The sequence below is a fragment of the Equus przewalskii genome, chromosome 2 (assembly GCF_037783145.1).
Source record: "Equus przewalskii isolate Varuska chromosome 2, EquPr2, whole genome shotgun sequence".
Taxonomy (NCBI): Eukaryota; Metazoa; Chordata; class Mammalia; order Perissodactyla; family Equidae; genus Equus; species Equus przewalskii.
The window spans coordinates 82,054,949-82,070,891 of NC_091832.1; the positions used below are offsets into that span (position 1 = coordinate 82,054,949).

Below are 15,943 nucleotides of genomic sequence, written 5' to 3' on the forward strand. Positions count from 1 at the left end.
AGTTCAAGAAAGAGAAGGAAAGTCTTTTGCATATTTGGAAGGTAACTTTCATGCATTCTGCAGAGTCAAACCACAGCCTGAGAACCTTAAGCCAATGTCTGAAACCCTAAAAAATGCATACAGTGTGATTGAGCAGGGGAGGGAAAGGCCACCAGGTGGAAGGTAAAGGGAGGGGGTATGTATGCTTCCATGATTAGCAGCCACCAAGACTAGTCTTTCCTAGACTTCCTGATTTCACAAACCAGTAAAATTACATATATACGCACGCACGCGTGCACACACACACACACGACCAATTCAATGGCCAACTTTCTATTTTTCCAAGTAAAGATAATACTTTTAAAGCCATTACTATTATTAGATATTATTACCATCATTTAATTTTTTTTTTTTAAAGATTTTATTTTATTTCCTTTTTCTCCCCAAAGCCCCCCCGTACATGGTTGTATATTCTTCGTTGTGGGTCCTTCTAGTTGTGGCATGTGGGACGCTGCCTCAGCGTGGTTTAACGAGCAGTGCCATGTCCGCGCCCAGGATTCGAACCAACGAAACACTGGGCCGCCTGCAGCGGAGCGCGCGAACTTAACCACTCAGCCACGGGGCCAGCCCCCATCATTTAATTTTTTTAAAGGACATTTTAACGCCAAAACCAAGTAGGAAGGACTCGATCTTAGCATTTTCTAAAGCCCTTGAACACTTCATCACAAGCTGGTGAACACACTTACACGAAGTCGGTTTTGTACCACAGTTACGCAGGTTTTGCTTCAGCTAAGATTTGTGATTCATTTCCTAACCCCCAAATCCATTATTCCATTGGTCCCTTCCCTCAAAAAGACTGTCATAAAGGTAATAAATATGCAAATGGACTATTTAAGGATAATGCAGAATTTGGGAGCCCAAAAACATGATACAGAGGGCTTCATGTGAGTAAGGGCTGAAAAGCTTCCCTAGTCGATTAAGTAAGATAGATTCGGATGGGTGAAGAAGGAAAACCTACCACACGATGAACGACAGCACAGGGTGAACAGCGGGACTTCAAAGCAAGAACGGAATGCTTTAGGAGACACTAAGGAAGAGGCCTCAGCTGAGGAGAGAACTGACAAGGAGCACTAGTGTGAGACAAAACTGGAAAGTCTTATGAGCTTTCACCAGATGCCAGGCTGCAGAGTTGGGACTTTGTTTAGAAGCAACAAGGAAGCTCCGAAGGGACAAGCATGACAAAGGGAGCATATTAGGAATATTGACCCAGGAGAAGCTATGATTTAGTAAAAAGTTTAGGCAACGTGAATTGATGTCCTGGGCAGTTAGGCAGTTACCTCTAGTTCTGGCTCATAAGGCTCTGTTTGAGAAGATTCAGGCCCACCCACCTGTGTGAAAACGTACTGTCACTATTTCTGCACCTAGAGCCTTGGTGGGAGCGACTGTCTAAATCCCCCTGAAAAATCATCTAATTTTCTCTTTCCCAGGTGTGGCTGCCAACTCCTCTAGGATTTTGCTCTCGGTAACATGAAAGTAGTATCATTGGTGCAAATAAGGAAATCACGAAGCAGAGCTGTTTTAGAAGACAATCATATGTGATCAATTAACAGAAATGTTCACTAGGCAACTTAAGGTTCATTCAATTGTCCGACAATATTTACTGAGCTCCTACCTGGCATCTACTATGCGGCAGGCACCTGAACAAAAAAGATAAAGATCTCTGTGCTTGTGAAGCTATAAATAAATACATTACAAAGAATGTAAAAAGTGCTTTGGAAAAAAAGATAAAAGCAAAAACAAAGACTGATACTAATCTTAAAAAAAAAAACAAAAACACTAATTGAAGCTAAAAGAAGGGATAAGTTCCCCAGAGAGTGTACTATTTGGCTAATGCTCCTTCTACTTCTAAAATTCTACTATTCTAGATCAAGGAATTTGACACAAACAATCTCAATCTTCTTGCATAAGCAGAAGGCAAGAACAAAGCATCACACAATTGCTGTGGCTTGAAGAGATATCAGCGATCCATCGCCATGGTACTGTGCCCTTACAGATGAGGAAATGGAGGACCACAGAGTTCAGCTCACGTCATCTTAGAGGGAAACAGGACTGCAGAACTCTTTAGCTTTTTTGTAGCTTTTAACAGCAGAAGCCCTTTCAGTCAGTTCAGAGGAGCCTCAAACCCTATTGGAAGCAATAAAAATAATTTTTTTTAATTACATAGATAAATGGCTTAAGCTATATAATAGCAATAATAAAAACAGCAAACACTTACATAGCACTTACTTGGTGCCAGACACTCTTCTAAATCCTTGTCATGAATAATGAACATTTAATCCTCATAGGAACCCTATGAGGCAGTCAGACTCCAGAGTCAGTGTTTCAAGGCCATGCCACCCCCTTCTAACTACTTGTGCATAGCTTCACAGAACATAATCTTCTATCATTAATAGAATGGGTATTCCCATTAGTTACACCCAGAAACTAAGGTCTAGATTTTTCATTTGGTCCTAGCAGAGTTAGAACATATTTGTATGTCAAACACACTATTTAAGCTTCATTTGAAGAAAATATGGTTTAGAAGTAAACTTGAAACTAAATAATAGAATTAGTATTATGCTAAATAACTGGTATTTCATTAATTCAATAAAGGATCCTTAAAGGCGTATTTTCAACTACGTACTACTTCAAAGACATTCTTTTAAGACACTTAGCAAAGTTTTAAAAAAATGAAATTCCTGGAAAGCACAGTTTTTGCTTTTGGGGTTTGTTTTTTTAATTAAACAAATCTTATGCTTTGGTTTTCAAAGGAGAAGAAAGAGAGAAGTACAATGCAGAGAAGTTCTTTCTCTGTTAGTATGTTTCCAAGCAACTAATTATTTAAAGTTTTACTATTGGAATCATGACATTTACCAATAACATGTGATAACTCATAAAATATAACATATTTAAATTTAAAAAAAAAGAAAAAAAGTTTCTGGGGCTGGCACAGTGGCACAGCAGTCAAGTTTGCACATTCTGCTTTGGCGGCCCAGGGCTCACCAGTACATATGCCGGGTGTGGACCTACACGTCACTTGTCAAGCCATGCTTGACATAAAGTAGAGGAAGATGGGCATGGATATTAGCTCAGGGCCAATCTTCCTCAGCAAAAAGAAGACGGTTGGCAGCAGATGTTAGCTCAGGGCTAATCGTCCTCAAAAAAAAAAAGTTTCTCCTTCTCAACACACCAAATATAGATTTTGTGAACTTCATTATAAAGTATTACCAACTCAATGTCTAAAGTTGATGATCTTTTGCCTCCAGTTAACTAGGTTCATTTTCACTTCAATGGACTTTCCTATCAAAGAGTTTTGATCACATGTTACATACTATTACAATTCACTCCATGGGTCTGTCTAGATTCTTTAGTTGTAGTGGAATTTAATCATACAGAATAACAGTTGAATACATGAACCATTGGCTATGGCTCACAACCATTTTATTACAACTATTTTTAGACATTTTAGAGATGATAGTACAACTATTTTAGACATTACCCAGTGATCTACACTATTTGTATGCATAGATCTCAAAGCTAACTTCTAAACCTTCACTGATTAAATTGTTCCTCACGTAACAAACCTCTTACCTTTTTTCTATGAGAGGAAAGAACTAATCTTTCTTATCTGAAGCAAAGTTAGGAGATGCCAGGCTCCCTTTGTTACAGCAATATGTTTAGATACGATACAAAGCGGAAAACAGCATATGTGGCTCCTATATTCAACATTCTTCTCTCTTCCTTAGGAACATCTCCTTTCATTGAACCACATTTTCCAACAGACAATCCCTGTGACCCTCAGCATATTTGAAAACCTTCACTGGCATACTACATAATTCTTTCTCCTTATCCTTATCGCCATGGAAGGCTCAACATGGAGCTATTTTCGAATGGCCTAAGAATACTCAATTCAGCCATTATTTGAGTGCCAAATGTGTGCAAGGCACTATGATAGCACTGTAAAGAATATAAGAAAAGTAGTAGACTCCTTGTCTTCAAACAGCTTTTAAACTAGTAGAAAAAGATAAGTGCACCAATCACTGTAGCCACAAGGTAGAATGAGAGCCAGAGGAGAGGTGTTGTAGACATTTAACGGGGAGGAGTGGGGAGGAGTGGGGAGGGAGGGACTCAGCTTTGCTGCAGCCAACACCCAGAGGGAAACACGATCTGCTAAAAGATTCAGTGTCCACAGGGTAAAAATAAACCAGTTGCTCAGAGAAAGAACAACTATTTTTGATACTTACATCAGAAACAAATTCAGCCTATGGTTCCTGATAGAAGATTCTGTCAAATGTAATAAAATCCTAAGGATTTTTTTTTTACAATAACCAATGATATGTTTGAGCAGGGCTGAAAAGCTCTAATGAAAACCAAGAAATTTAACATGGACACGAGGCAGAAGAGCTGGCCTCAGCAACACCATGACAGCAAACTCCCTATGTGTGGCACACACAGAAAAGGTACGGAAGCGTTACTGCCACATTTAGAATGACTGCATTTCTTTTTGTGGAATGAGATGGGGTCTAAATAAGCAAACGCCACTGTGTTATTTAACTGAATTCACTTTTTCTTATACAAATTGAATCACAAAGATATTTTGAAGTCAACACTTGACACTTCATGTAAATAGAAAGTAGGTCACCAGTCTGAAACAAACAAAAGTGACTTATATCTAGGAATTACTATTTTTAAAACAAAGTTCCTAAAATACCCCATTTGGTATTCATTTGATTCTACAAAGTTTTTTGTACCACTTAAATTTATATCTGCACAGGTCTGCAGTCTTCCCACTTTAGAAGAACTAAGGTAGTTTGAGGGAAGCATGGCATTTTGTCAAGTTTAAAATTGGGAGAAAACTTCTACTAGAGGCTATATTATATAGGGCAAATCCAATAATAATAGATATCCCTTTATTTGGCTATTTTAATTTATAAGATTTTTGTTATAAAAGAGTCTAGTTACTCATCTGATCACTGAAAGCAAAAGTTTCCTTCCACAGAATGAAAAAGAAAAGATTTTTCTTTAGAAAACAAAATCTAAGAACGATTGGTAGTAAGAGGTCAACTCTTTTTACCTAAGCAGTGATCTGTTCATTGCTCAACAGTGAACAACCCACAAATATTACACAGACTTCTGAGATAGAGTTTGCATAAATTGATTGGGAATAAAAGCATTACTAGATCACAGTAGCTCAAATTCCAGCGATTAGTCCCAGGCCATTAATAACTTCGACTCCAAGTTTCCACATGGATCAACTATTGAAATTATGAATGACTGACAAAAAAAATCCAATTCTTATTGCGAAGATTCATACACCTGGAAATGAATAACTGAGCAAGAAGCAGAGGGGACAGGGTCAATGTGCAAATATTTACTCATGAACTTGGCTCTCGCTGTTGTATCATTTTTCAGTTAGTTTTACAGTCTACGATTATATGTACCATTTGCCTAAAAACTATCAATGAAGACAAAGTTCATAGAGAACAAAGAAGATATAAATTTAAAATATAATGAGTCCTTGTATTTATGTACTGACCTAAAACACTCTAAGTATATCTCATTCATATGGTAAACAGCACAGCGGCATTATTTATTTAGGCTTCATCTCACTCAAGAAAGAATTTGAGGTGGCTTATGAGAAATGCATGTACTAAAGAAGAATACTAAAAATCATGACAAAGGAAAGCAGAGAGAAGAAAATGAAGACTGTAGCTAGAATAAGAGATATTGGAATAGAACTCAAATACAGAGACAATAAGATCCTACAATTGAGCAGAGAATTTGATTCTGTGCTTCCTAGAAGCCAAGGTGAAAAAGTAAACATTGTTAGTTACATGATTTTCCAAGAGGAACAAATATTTGCCCTCCTCCAGGGAAGCAAAACTGTTTCCTATTATCACCTGAGCTTACATTCTTAGAATCAATTTTCTCCATCCTCTCACCAACTTCCCACATCTAATCAGTAGTCTGCCTTACTATTACCACCTACACACGGTTCCCACCATCTGTAATCCAGCCCAGGGCCACTACCCTGTATCAGATCCCCATTACCTCAGGGCCATCACAATGGTCTTCTGAATTATCTCTCAGCCACCTCTCTCTCCCCACTCCAATTTATCTTACACACTACTGCAAGAATAATATTCCTAAGGCTGTGATTAAGTCACTCTACTGAAAACCTTCAGTGGGTTTGCTCTGCTTACCTGAAGCAACCTGGTATATCAGGCCTAACCTCCCATGGCTTTCTCTCTCACACAGCCTATGCTCCAGCCACTTCATAAATCTAGCCACTCCCAAAATAAGCTAGATCTTTCCACTTTTTCCCATGGTAATATAACCATGAGATGCCCTCCCTTTCATCTGTGCATGTTTAAAGAACAAGTTTGAATATCGCCTCACTGAGGAAGCCTTCGCTAATTCTCTCCGTGAAAAGTAACACTTCCTTCTCTCTCATCCCACTGCACTTGTCTAGGACTGTAATTCCAGAGAGTAACTATCACATCCCATCATCAGTCTCTCCTCTGTCTAGCCTATACTTCAGACTGCTCCACAATTACCATCCCAAACACACATCTGGTCCTGTCAGCACACTGCTTATAGTCATCCCTCAGTCTCTCATATGTGCAAGGCCCTCCACGGTCGGCTTCACCCACAGCATTCGATTCATATATCGATCATTGCACATATTGAATCATACTGGAGTTAGCTGTTTACATGTCTGTCTCCTCCTGGACAAGGATCAAATCTTACTAATCTTGAGTGATGTCAGCATCATGGCAGAGTGAGTTGTTCCCTTTGTCTCTCCCCTTTAAGTTACAACTAAACAGACATTCATTAATCAAGAGAGGATTCCCTACACAGTACAACAGGATGCCTGAGATATCCATGCCGCCACACATCTGAAGGTGGGTGGAATGGATCCCTGGGAAGCAGTGGAAATAGGGAAGTGCACTTCTCCTCTGCCCCGGCGGCAGTGAGCCAGGTAAGTGCAACTGTGAGAGGAAGCCTGGGCAGCCCAGCCCACGTGCAAATGCTTTTAGAGTGACAGCCTGGCCTGCAGGACCAGCCACTGTTCCTCAGTGGCCCCGCCCATGGGAACACTTCCGATCAAGTGACAGCAGCTCAACCCCCACGTAGGCGCCCCTCCTGCCTAGCGCTGTAGCTCAGGTGAAATCACCAGTGAGTGCAGAGACCTTGCCCATGCGAGAGTGACCTGCCAGCAGAGCACAGAGGCCCAGCTGTGGTGCGCAACCCACCCACAGAGTGCAGAGTCCCCACCCACATGAGCACAACCTGCAAAGCAGCTGCAGCCAGCCCATGCAAACACAGAGTGGCCCCACTGGCCCAGCTACCAGCAGACGAGGTGGGATCAGAAAACACAGCTCCCGCCCTGCAGACAGGGGTGGCAGGTGGAATCTGTGAACTGATACTACCACAAATGAGCCAGCAAAGGATCAATTCATCAAACACCATTAATAACTACAGTAACACTTCAGAGAGGTAGGAAAATGAAGTCTCCAAAAACCAATTGTGAAGTCACAGAAGTTTACAATCTAAATGACAGAAAACTCAAAATACTTGTCGTAAAGAAGCTCAATGAGTTATAAGAAAACTCAGAAAGACAGTTCAAGGAGCTCAGGAATAAAGTTAATGAGCAGAAGGAATACTTCACCAAAGGGATTGAAGCTCTAAAAAGAAAAGCAAACAGAAATTCTGGAGATGAAAAACACAATTAATGAGATAAAAAAATAATCTAGAAACCATAAAAAACAGAGCTGAATTTATGCAGCACAGAATTAGTGAATTAGAGGAGAGAAATACAGAAATACTTCAGGTGGAGGAGGAGAGAGAACTGGGTTCTTTTTTGGGTTTGATTTTGTTTTTATTTTTTGTTTTTTGAGGAAGATTAGCCCTGAGCTAACTGCTGCCAATCCTCCTCTTTTTGCTGAGGAAGACTGACCCTGAGCTAACATCCATGCCCTTCTTCCTCCACTTTATATGTGGGATGCCTACCACAGCATGGCGTACCAAGCATTGCCATGTCCACATCCAGGATTTGAACTGGCAAATCCCAGGCTGCCGAAGCAGAACATGTGCACTTAACTGCTGTACCACCGGGCCAGCCCCTGGGTTTTTTTTAAATGAAGAAATTCTTCAAGAAATATCTGACTCAATTAGGAAAATCAATATAAGGATTATAGGTATTCCAGAGGGAGAAGAGTGGGAGAAAGGAGCAGTGTTTGTTCAAAGAAATAATAGCTGAGAACTTCCCAAACCTGAGGAAAGAACTGGACTTACAAGCACATGAAGCCAACAGAACTCCTAATTAGATCAATGCAAAAAGACCTCCAAAGCATATAATAGTACAACCAGCAAAAGTCAATGACAAAGAAAAGATATTAAGCACAGCAAGGCAGAAGAAAATAACCTACAAAGGAACCCCTATCAGGCTTCAGTGGATTTCTCAGCAGAAACTCTAGAGGCTAGGAGAGAATGGAATGATATATTCAAAATACTGAAAGACAATAACTGTCAGCCAAGAATACTCTATCCAGTGAAACTATCCTTCAGATACAATGGAGAAATAAAAGCTTTCCCAGATAAACAAAAGCTGAGGGAGTTCATCACTTACCTTATAAAAAATGATGAAGGAAACCCTCCTACCTGAAACAAAAAGCAAAGGTTTACAAAGCTTGGAGCAAGGAGATAAATTGACAGACAAAATCAGAAAATTGCATCTCTCTATCAGAAGAGGTTAACAAACACTTAATTATAACATAAAAGATAAAGGGAAGGAAAGCATCAAAGAAAAGTATAAACACTTCCATTTAGTCACAAACTCACAACATAAAAAAGAATAATTTGTGAGAAAAATAACTCAGAATGGGAGGAAGAAAGGGATGGAACCTGCTTAGGCTAATGGAGATAAGAGGCTATCGGAAAATGGACTATCTCTCATCTATGTGATCTTTTATGCAAACCTCATGGTAACCACTAGAGAAAAATCAGAGCAGAGCCACAAATCATAAATGAAGAGAAAACTGAGAAAACCATAGCAGAAAACCACCAAAAGGAAACGGCAGTCAGAAATACAAAGGAAAATATAGAAAAACAGAAAATGAGATAAAATGGCAGTATTAAGACCTCACAGATCAGTAATCACTCTAAATATAAATGCAGTGAATTCTCCAATCAAAAGACAGAGAGGAGCTGGATGGATTAAAAAGAAAGACCAAACAATATGCTGCCTCCAAGAAACATATCTCAACTCTAAAGACAAACATAGACTCAGAGTGAAGGGATGGAAGACAATACTCCAAGCAAATGGCAAGCAAAAGAAGGCAAGTGTTGCCATATTTATTTCAGACAAAGCAGACTTCAGGATAAAAAAGACAATGAGAGACAGAAGGGCAGTATATAATGATAAAAGTGACTTTCCATCAAGAGGACATACTTATGAATATATATGCACCTAACACAGGAGCAACAAAGTATGTAAAGTAACTATTACCAGACCTAAAGGGAGAAATTGACAGCAACACAATAATAGTAGGGGACCTCAACACCCCACTTACTTCAATGGATAGACCATCTAGACAGAAAGTCAACAAGGAAACAGTGGCTTTAAATGAAATACTAGATCAGGCAGACTTAATAGATATATGTAGAACATGCCATCCAAAAAGAGCAGAATACAGATTCTTCTCAAGGGCACATGGAACACTCTCAAAGAAAGACCTTATATTGGGTAACAAGGCAAGCCTCAATAAATTTAAGAAGACTTAAATCATATCAAGCATATTTTCTGACCACAATGCTATGAAACTTGAAATCAATCACAAGAAAAAAGCTGGGAAAGTCAAAAACATGTGTAGACTAAACAACATGGTACTGAACAATGATTGGATCAAAGAAGAAATCAAAGGAGAAATAAAAAAATAACAGGAGACAAATGAAAATGAAAACACAACACACCAACTCTTATGGTATGCAGCAAAAGTGGTCCTAAGAGGGAAATTTATAGCAGTGGAGGCCTACCTCAACAAAGACAACAAAGCTCAAATAAGTAATCTTAAACTACACATACCAGAACTAGAAAAAGAACAAAAAAAGCCCAAAGTCAGCAGGAGGGAAATAATAAAAATTATGCAAGAAATAAATGAAAGAGAGATTAAAAAATAATAGAAAGGGGGCTGGCCCCATGGCCGAGAGGTTAAGTTCACGTGCTCCACTGCAGGTGGCCCAGTGTTTCATTAGTTCAAATCCTGGGTGCAGACATGGCACTGCTCATCAAACCACACTGAGGCAGCGTCCCACATGCCACAAGTAGAAGAACCCACAAGGGAGAATATACAACTATGTACCGGGCGGCTTTGGGGAGAAAAAGGAAAAAATAAAATCTTTAAAAAAAAAAATAATAGAAAGGATGAACGAAACTAAGAGCTGGTTCTTTGAGAAGAGAAACAAAATTGACAAGCCCTTAGCCAGACTCACTAATAAAAAAAGAGAGAAGACACAAATAAACAAAATTAAAAATGAAAGAGGAGAGAGGGGCCAGCATGGTGGCATCATGGTTAGGTTCATAGGCTCTGCTTCGGTGGCCCAGGGTTCACGGGTTCAGATCCCAGGCACAGACCTATACACGCTCCTCAAGCCAAGCTATGGTGGCGTCCCACATACAAAAAATAGAGGAAGACTGGTCGAGATGTTAGCTCAGCAACAATCTTCCTCAAGCAAAAAGAGGAAGATTGGCAATAGATGTTACCTCAGGGCCAAGAGTCCTCACCAAAAAAAAAGAAAGAGCAAGCAGGGGCCAGCCCAGTGGAGCAGTTGTTAAGTTTGCACACTCTGCTTCAGCAGCCCAGGGTTCAGGGGTTCGGATCCCAGGTGTGGACCTACACCACTCATCAAGCCAAGCTGTGGCAACAACCTACATACAAAACGTAGAGGAAGATTGGCACAGATGTTAGCTCAGGGACAATGCTCCTCGGCAAAAAGAGGAAGATTGGCAACAGATGTTAGCTCAAGGTCAATCTTCCTCAACAAAAAAAAAAAAAGGGGGGGAGACAATACAATGGATATCACAGAAACACAAAGGAATATAAGAGAATACTATGAAAAACTATATGCCAACAAATTGGATAACCTAGAAGAAACAGATAAATTCTTAGACTCATATGATCTCCCAAAACTGAATCAAGAAGAAACAGAGAATCTGAATAGAACAATCACAAGTAAAGAGATAAAAAGAACAATCAAAAACCTCCCAAAAAACAAAAGTCCAGGGCCAGATAGCTTCTCTGGAGAATTCTACTAAATATTCAAAGAAGAATTAATACTTATCCTTATCAAACCACTCCAAAAAACTGAAGAAAGTGGAATGCTTCCTAACTCATTCTATGAGGCCAACCTTACCCTAATACCAAACCAGACAAGGACAACACAAAGAAGGAAAATTACAGGCCAATATCACTGATGAACATAGATACAAAAATCCTCAACAAAATACTGGCAAATTGAATACAGCAATACATTAAAAGGACCATACACCATGACCAAGTGGGATTTCTACCAAGGATACAGGGATGGTTCAACATCCACAAATCAATGTGATATACCACATTAACAAAATGAAGAATAAAAACCACATGATCATCTCAATAGATTCAGAGAAAGCATTTGACAAGACCTAACATCGATATTTGATAAAAATTCTCAATAAAATGGCTATAGAAGGAAAGTAACATAATAAAGGCCATATATGACAAACTCATAGCCAACATCATACTTAACAGTGAAAAACTGAAAGCCATCCCTCTGAGAACAAGAAGAGGACAAGGGTGCCCACTCTCGCCACTCCTAATCAACATAGTATTGGAGGTTTTGGCCAGATCAATTAGGCAAGAAAAACAAATAAAAGGTATCCAAACTGGAAAGAAAGAAGTAAAACTCTTGCTGTTTGCAAATGACATGATTCTATACATAGAAAAACCTACAGAATCCACCAGAAAACTACTAGAAATAATCAACAACTACAGCAAAGTTGCAGGGTACAAAATCAACTTAGAAAAATCAGTTGCATTTCTATACACTAAAAATGAACTAGCAGAAAAAGAACTCAAGAATACAATTCATTTACAATCGCTACAAGAAGAATCAAATATCCAGGAATAAATTTAAACAAGGAGGTGAAAGACCTATACACTTAAAACTACAAGACATTATTGAAAAAAATCAAAGAAGACATAAAGAAATGGAAAGATATTCCATGCTCATGGACTGGAAGAATAAAGAAGTTAAAAATGTCCATATTACCTAAAGCAATCTACAGATTCAATGCAATCCCAATCAGAATCCCATAGACGGGGGGCCAGCCTGGTGGCACAGCAGTTAAGTTTGCATGTCCTGCTTCGGCAGCCCAGGGTTCTCCAGTTCGGATCCTGGGTGTGGACATGGCACTGCTTGGCAAGCCATGCTGTGGTAGACGTCCCACATATAAAGTGGAGGAAGATGGCACAGATGTTAGCTCAGGGCCAGTCTTCCTCAGCAAAAAGAGGAGGATTGACAGCAGATGGTAGCTCAGGGCTAATCTTCCTCAAAAAAAAAAGAATCCCATAGACATTCTTCATAGAAAATAGAACAAAGAATCCTAAAATTTATATAGAACAACAAAAGTCCCCAAGTAGCTAAAGTAGTCCTGAGAAAAAAAGAACAAAGCTGAAGGCATCAAAATTCCTGGCTTCAAAATATACTACAAAGCTCTAGTAATCAAAACAGCATGGTACTGGTACAAAAACAGACACACACATCATTGGAAGACAAGTGAAAGCCCAGAAATAAAACCACACATTTATGGACAGCTAATTTTTGACAAAGAAGCCAAGAACATACAATGGAGAAAGGAAAGTTTCTTCAATAAATGGTGTTGGGAAAACTGGACAGCTGCATGCAAAAGAATGAAAGTAGACCATTATCTTAGACCACACAAAAATTAACTCAAAATGGATTAAAGTCTTGAACGTAAGACCTGAAACCATAAAACTCCTAGAAGAAAATACAGGCAATACGCTCTTTGGCATTGGTCTTAGTAGCATCTTTTGAAACACCATGTCTCTCAGGCAAGGGAAACAAAAGAAAAAATAAACAAAAGGGCTTCATCAGACTAAAAAGCTTCTGCAAGGCAAAGGAAACCAAGAACAAACCAAAAATACAACCCACCAACTAGGAGAAAATATTTGCAAATCATATATCTGATAAGGGGTTAATTTCCAAAATATATAAAGAACTCATACAACTCTACAACAAAAAAACAAACAACCCAATCAAAAAATGGGCAGAGGAGATAAACAGACATTTTTCCAAAGAAGATATACAGACGGCCACAGGCACATGAAAAGATGTTCGACATCATAATTATCAGGGAGATGCAAATTAAAACTACAATGAGATATCACCTCACAAGCATCACAATGGCTATAACTAACAAGACAAAAAGAACAAATGTTAGAGAGGATGTGGAGAAAAGGAACTCTCATACACTGCTGGCAGGAATGCAAACTGGTGCAGCCACTATGGAAAACAGTATGGATATTTCTCAAAAAATTAAAAATAGAAATACCATATGATCCAGCTATTCCACCACTGGGTATTTACCCAAAGAACTTGAAATCAACAATTCAAAGAGATTTATGCATCCGTATGTTCACTGCAGCATTATTCACAATAGCCAACACGTGGAAGTAAGCCAAGTGCCCATCAACAGATGAAAGGATAAAGATGTGGTTTATATATACAATGGACTACTACTCCAGCATAAAAAAGACAAAATCGTCCCATTTTCAACAACATGGATGGATCTTGTGGGTATTATATTAAGTGAAATAAACCAGCTAAAGAAAGGCAAACACCGTTTGATTTCAATCATATATGGAAGATAAACACATGGATAAAGAGAACAGACTAGTGGTTACCAGAGGAAAAGGGGGTGAGGGGTGGGCAAAAGGGGTAAAGGGGCACATACGTACAGTGATGGATTAAAAACTAGACTATTTCTGGTAAGCACAATGCAGTCTATACAGAAGCTGATATATAATAATGTACAATTGAAATTATACAATTTTATAAACCAATATGACCTCAATAAAATAATTTTTTTTAAAAACCTAAAAAAAAAATCTTACTAATTTTACTATCTAATGTAGCCATTCAGTCACTTTCTGCATGTCATCCTATTTTAATTCTCTGCAGAGCAGGTCTTTTCTTGCTTATTTATTGCCTGTCTCCTTCCCACTAGAATATACATTGAATGAGAATATAGACCTTGCCTACTTTGCTCTCTACTATAGTCCCAGCATCTAGAACAGTGCCTGGCACATGGTAGGTGATCAAAAGTTTAGGAGGAATTGACAAATAGATGATTCTCAGTGTCTAGCCCAGTCCTGGCACACCAATGGTGCCAAATAAATGTCTGCTGAGTGAATGAATTCTGTCTTGTATAAAAGTTATTTTTATATATATTTTACTAGCTCTGTCAGTTGGTGATCTTGATACCCTCTCTAGCATCTAGCATCGTGCTTTACACATGCTAGGCCCTGGATAAATTTCTATTAAATTGATTGCTGGTTCAATAAAAGCTCAAGTAACAGTAATTTATCTTCTAAATCTGAATTTGTCTCATCTTATTGATAAGAATCTGTATTATTTCTTATGCCACATAATGCCTTCATAATACCACAGAGTGGTAAAGATCACCAGCTTTGCTGTCAGAGAGGTCTGGGTTCAGATCCCAGCTCTGTCACTGATTACCTAAATGACTTTGAGCACACTATTTAACTTCTCTTCACTTCAGCTTCCTCTTTAAAAAAAGATTAGGAAAGCTGTCATGCGAAGCTGCCTACTTATTTCACACCTAAATGAACAGTCAGTCCTAAATCCTCTACTACCCCTTTTTACCAGTTTTAAATTGTTCAGCTTATGTTAGAATATTTTAATATATGTTACCTGAACTTGAGTAGTCATTATTTAAAATAGTAGGGGATTATGTTCATAAGGTATTAATTCTCCATTAACTTTTCATGACCTTACAGCATCTCAGCGCTCATCCAGTGAGCACAGGTGACTTGAGCACATTACTGCCATCATTCCTAAGACTTCTTCGAGCCAAAGCAAAATAATGCCCCAAGGTGACACTACCTCACACAGAAGAGTAATTCTCTTTCCCTTAACATCCCACACAGGAAATAGGAGAACAATCAGATAAGTGATGAGCACAAGAACTGTATCCATTAAATAAATTATATAATAACATGATCCCAGCTTAAAATTAGATGATTTATTAAAAAAAATAATAAACAGCTTAATGCCAAAGTAAGTGCATCTTGGTCAAAATGCATTTGACATAATTAAAATCCCTCTGGGAACAATTCCGTCTGGAGGTAGGGAGCTGTTGGCTAAGGCTCATGCAGATAAATGTCAGTGATTCAGGTACGAGGTTATGCCTCAGTCACAGACAGGCACAGGCACTGAGATTCACGCAGACAGGCAGAGAACACAGCGAGCCTTCTGCACAAATGCTGACAGGTCTTTTTCTAAGAGCATCATTTAACAAAAAGCAGTGACCTGCCAAAGAAGATAGTTAGCATAGAACCACTCTTCAAAAGACCAAATTCAAAAAATCATTCTCTCACAAATGTTGATATTATCACTAGGCACAGAAAATGTATTTGCAGAAGGAGTCACAAGAAATATGTCTGCATAATACTTTCAGCACTGAAGCAGCATGAAAATGTAAGCCTTTACTGGCAAGTAGTAAACCAAACAAAAAGTAAATAAAAGCCAAACCTCTGTTGTTCAGGTACAAACAGGAACATTTGAGAATAAAAGGTCAATAGGATTTTTGTTACTAGCCACTAACTAAGGCTTCCCA

At 38.8% G+C, this 15,943-nt stretch overlaps 1 protein-coding gene across 6 annotated transcripts in view; it reads right to left on the bottom strand.

Moving 5' to 3' along the window:
* Positions 1-15,943, bottom strand: part of FHIP1A (FHF complex subunit HOOK interacting protein 1A) — a 224,460-nt gene that overhangs the window by 193,935 nt on the left and 14,582 nt on the right. For 2 of the 6 annotated variants that reach the window (XM_070611569.1, XM_070611567.1), the window contains exon 1: positions 2,031-2,163. The exons of the other annotated variants lie outside the window; for them this stretch is intronic. The gene's annotated coding sequence lies outside the window, so the exon portion shown is untranslated. Of the gene's footprint in view, positions 1-2,030; positions 2,164-15,943 lie in introns of those variants that run through there. 6 annotated transcript variants of the gene reach the window in all.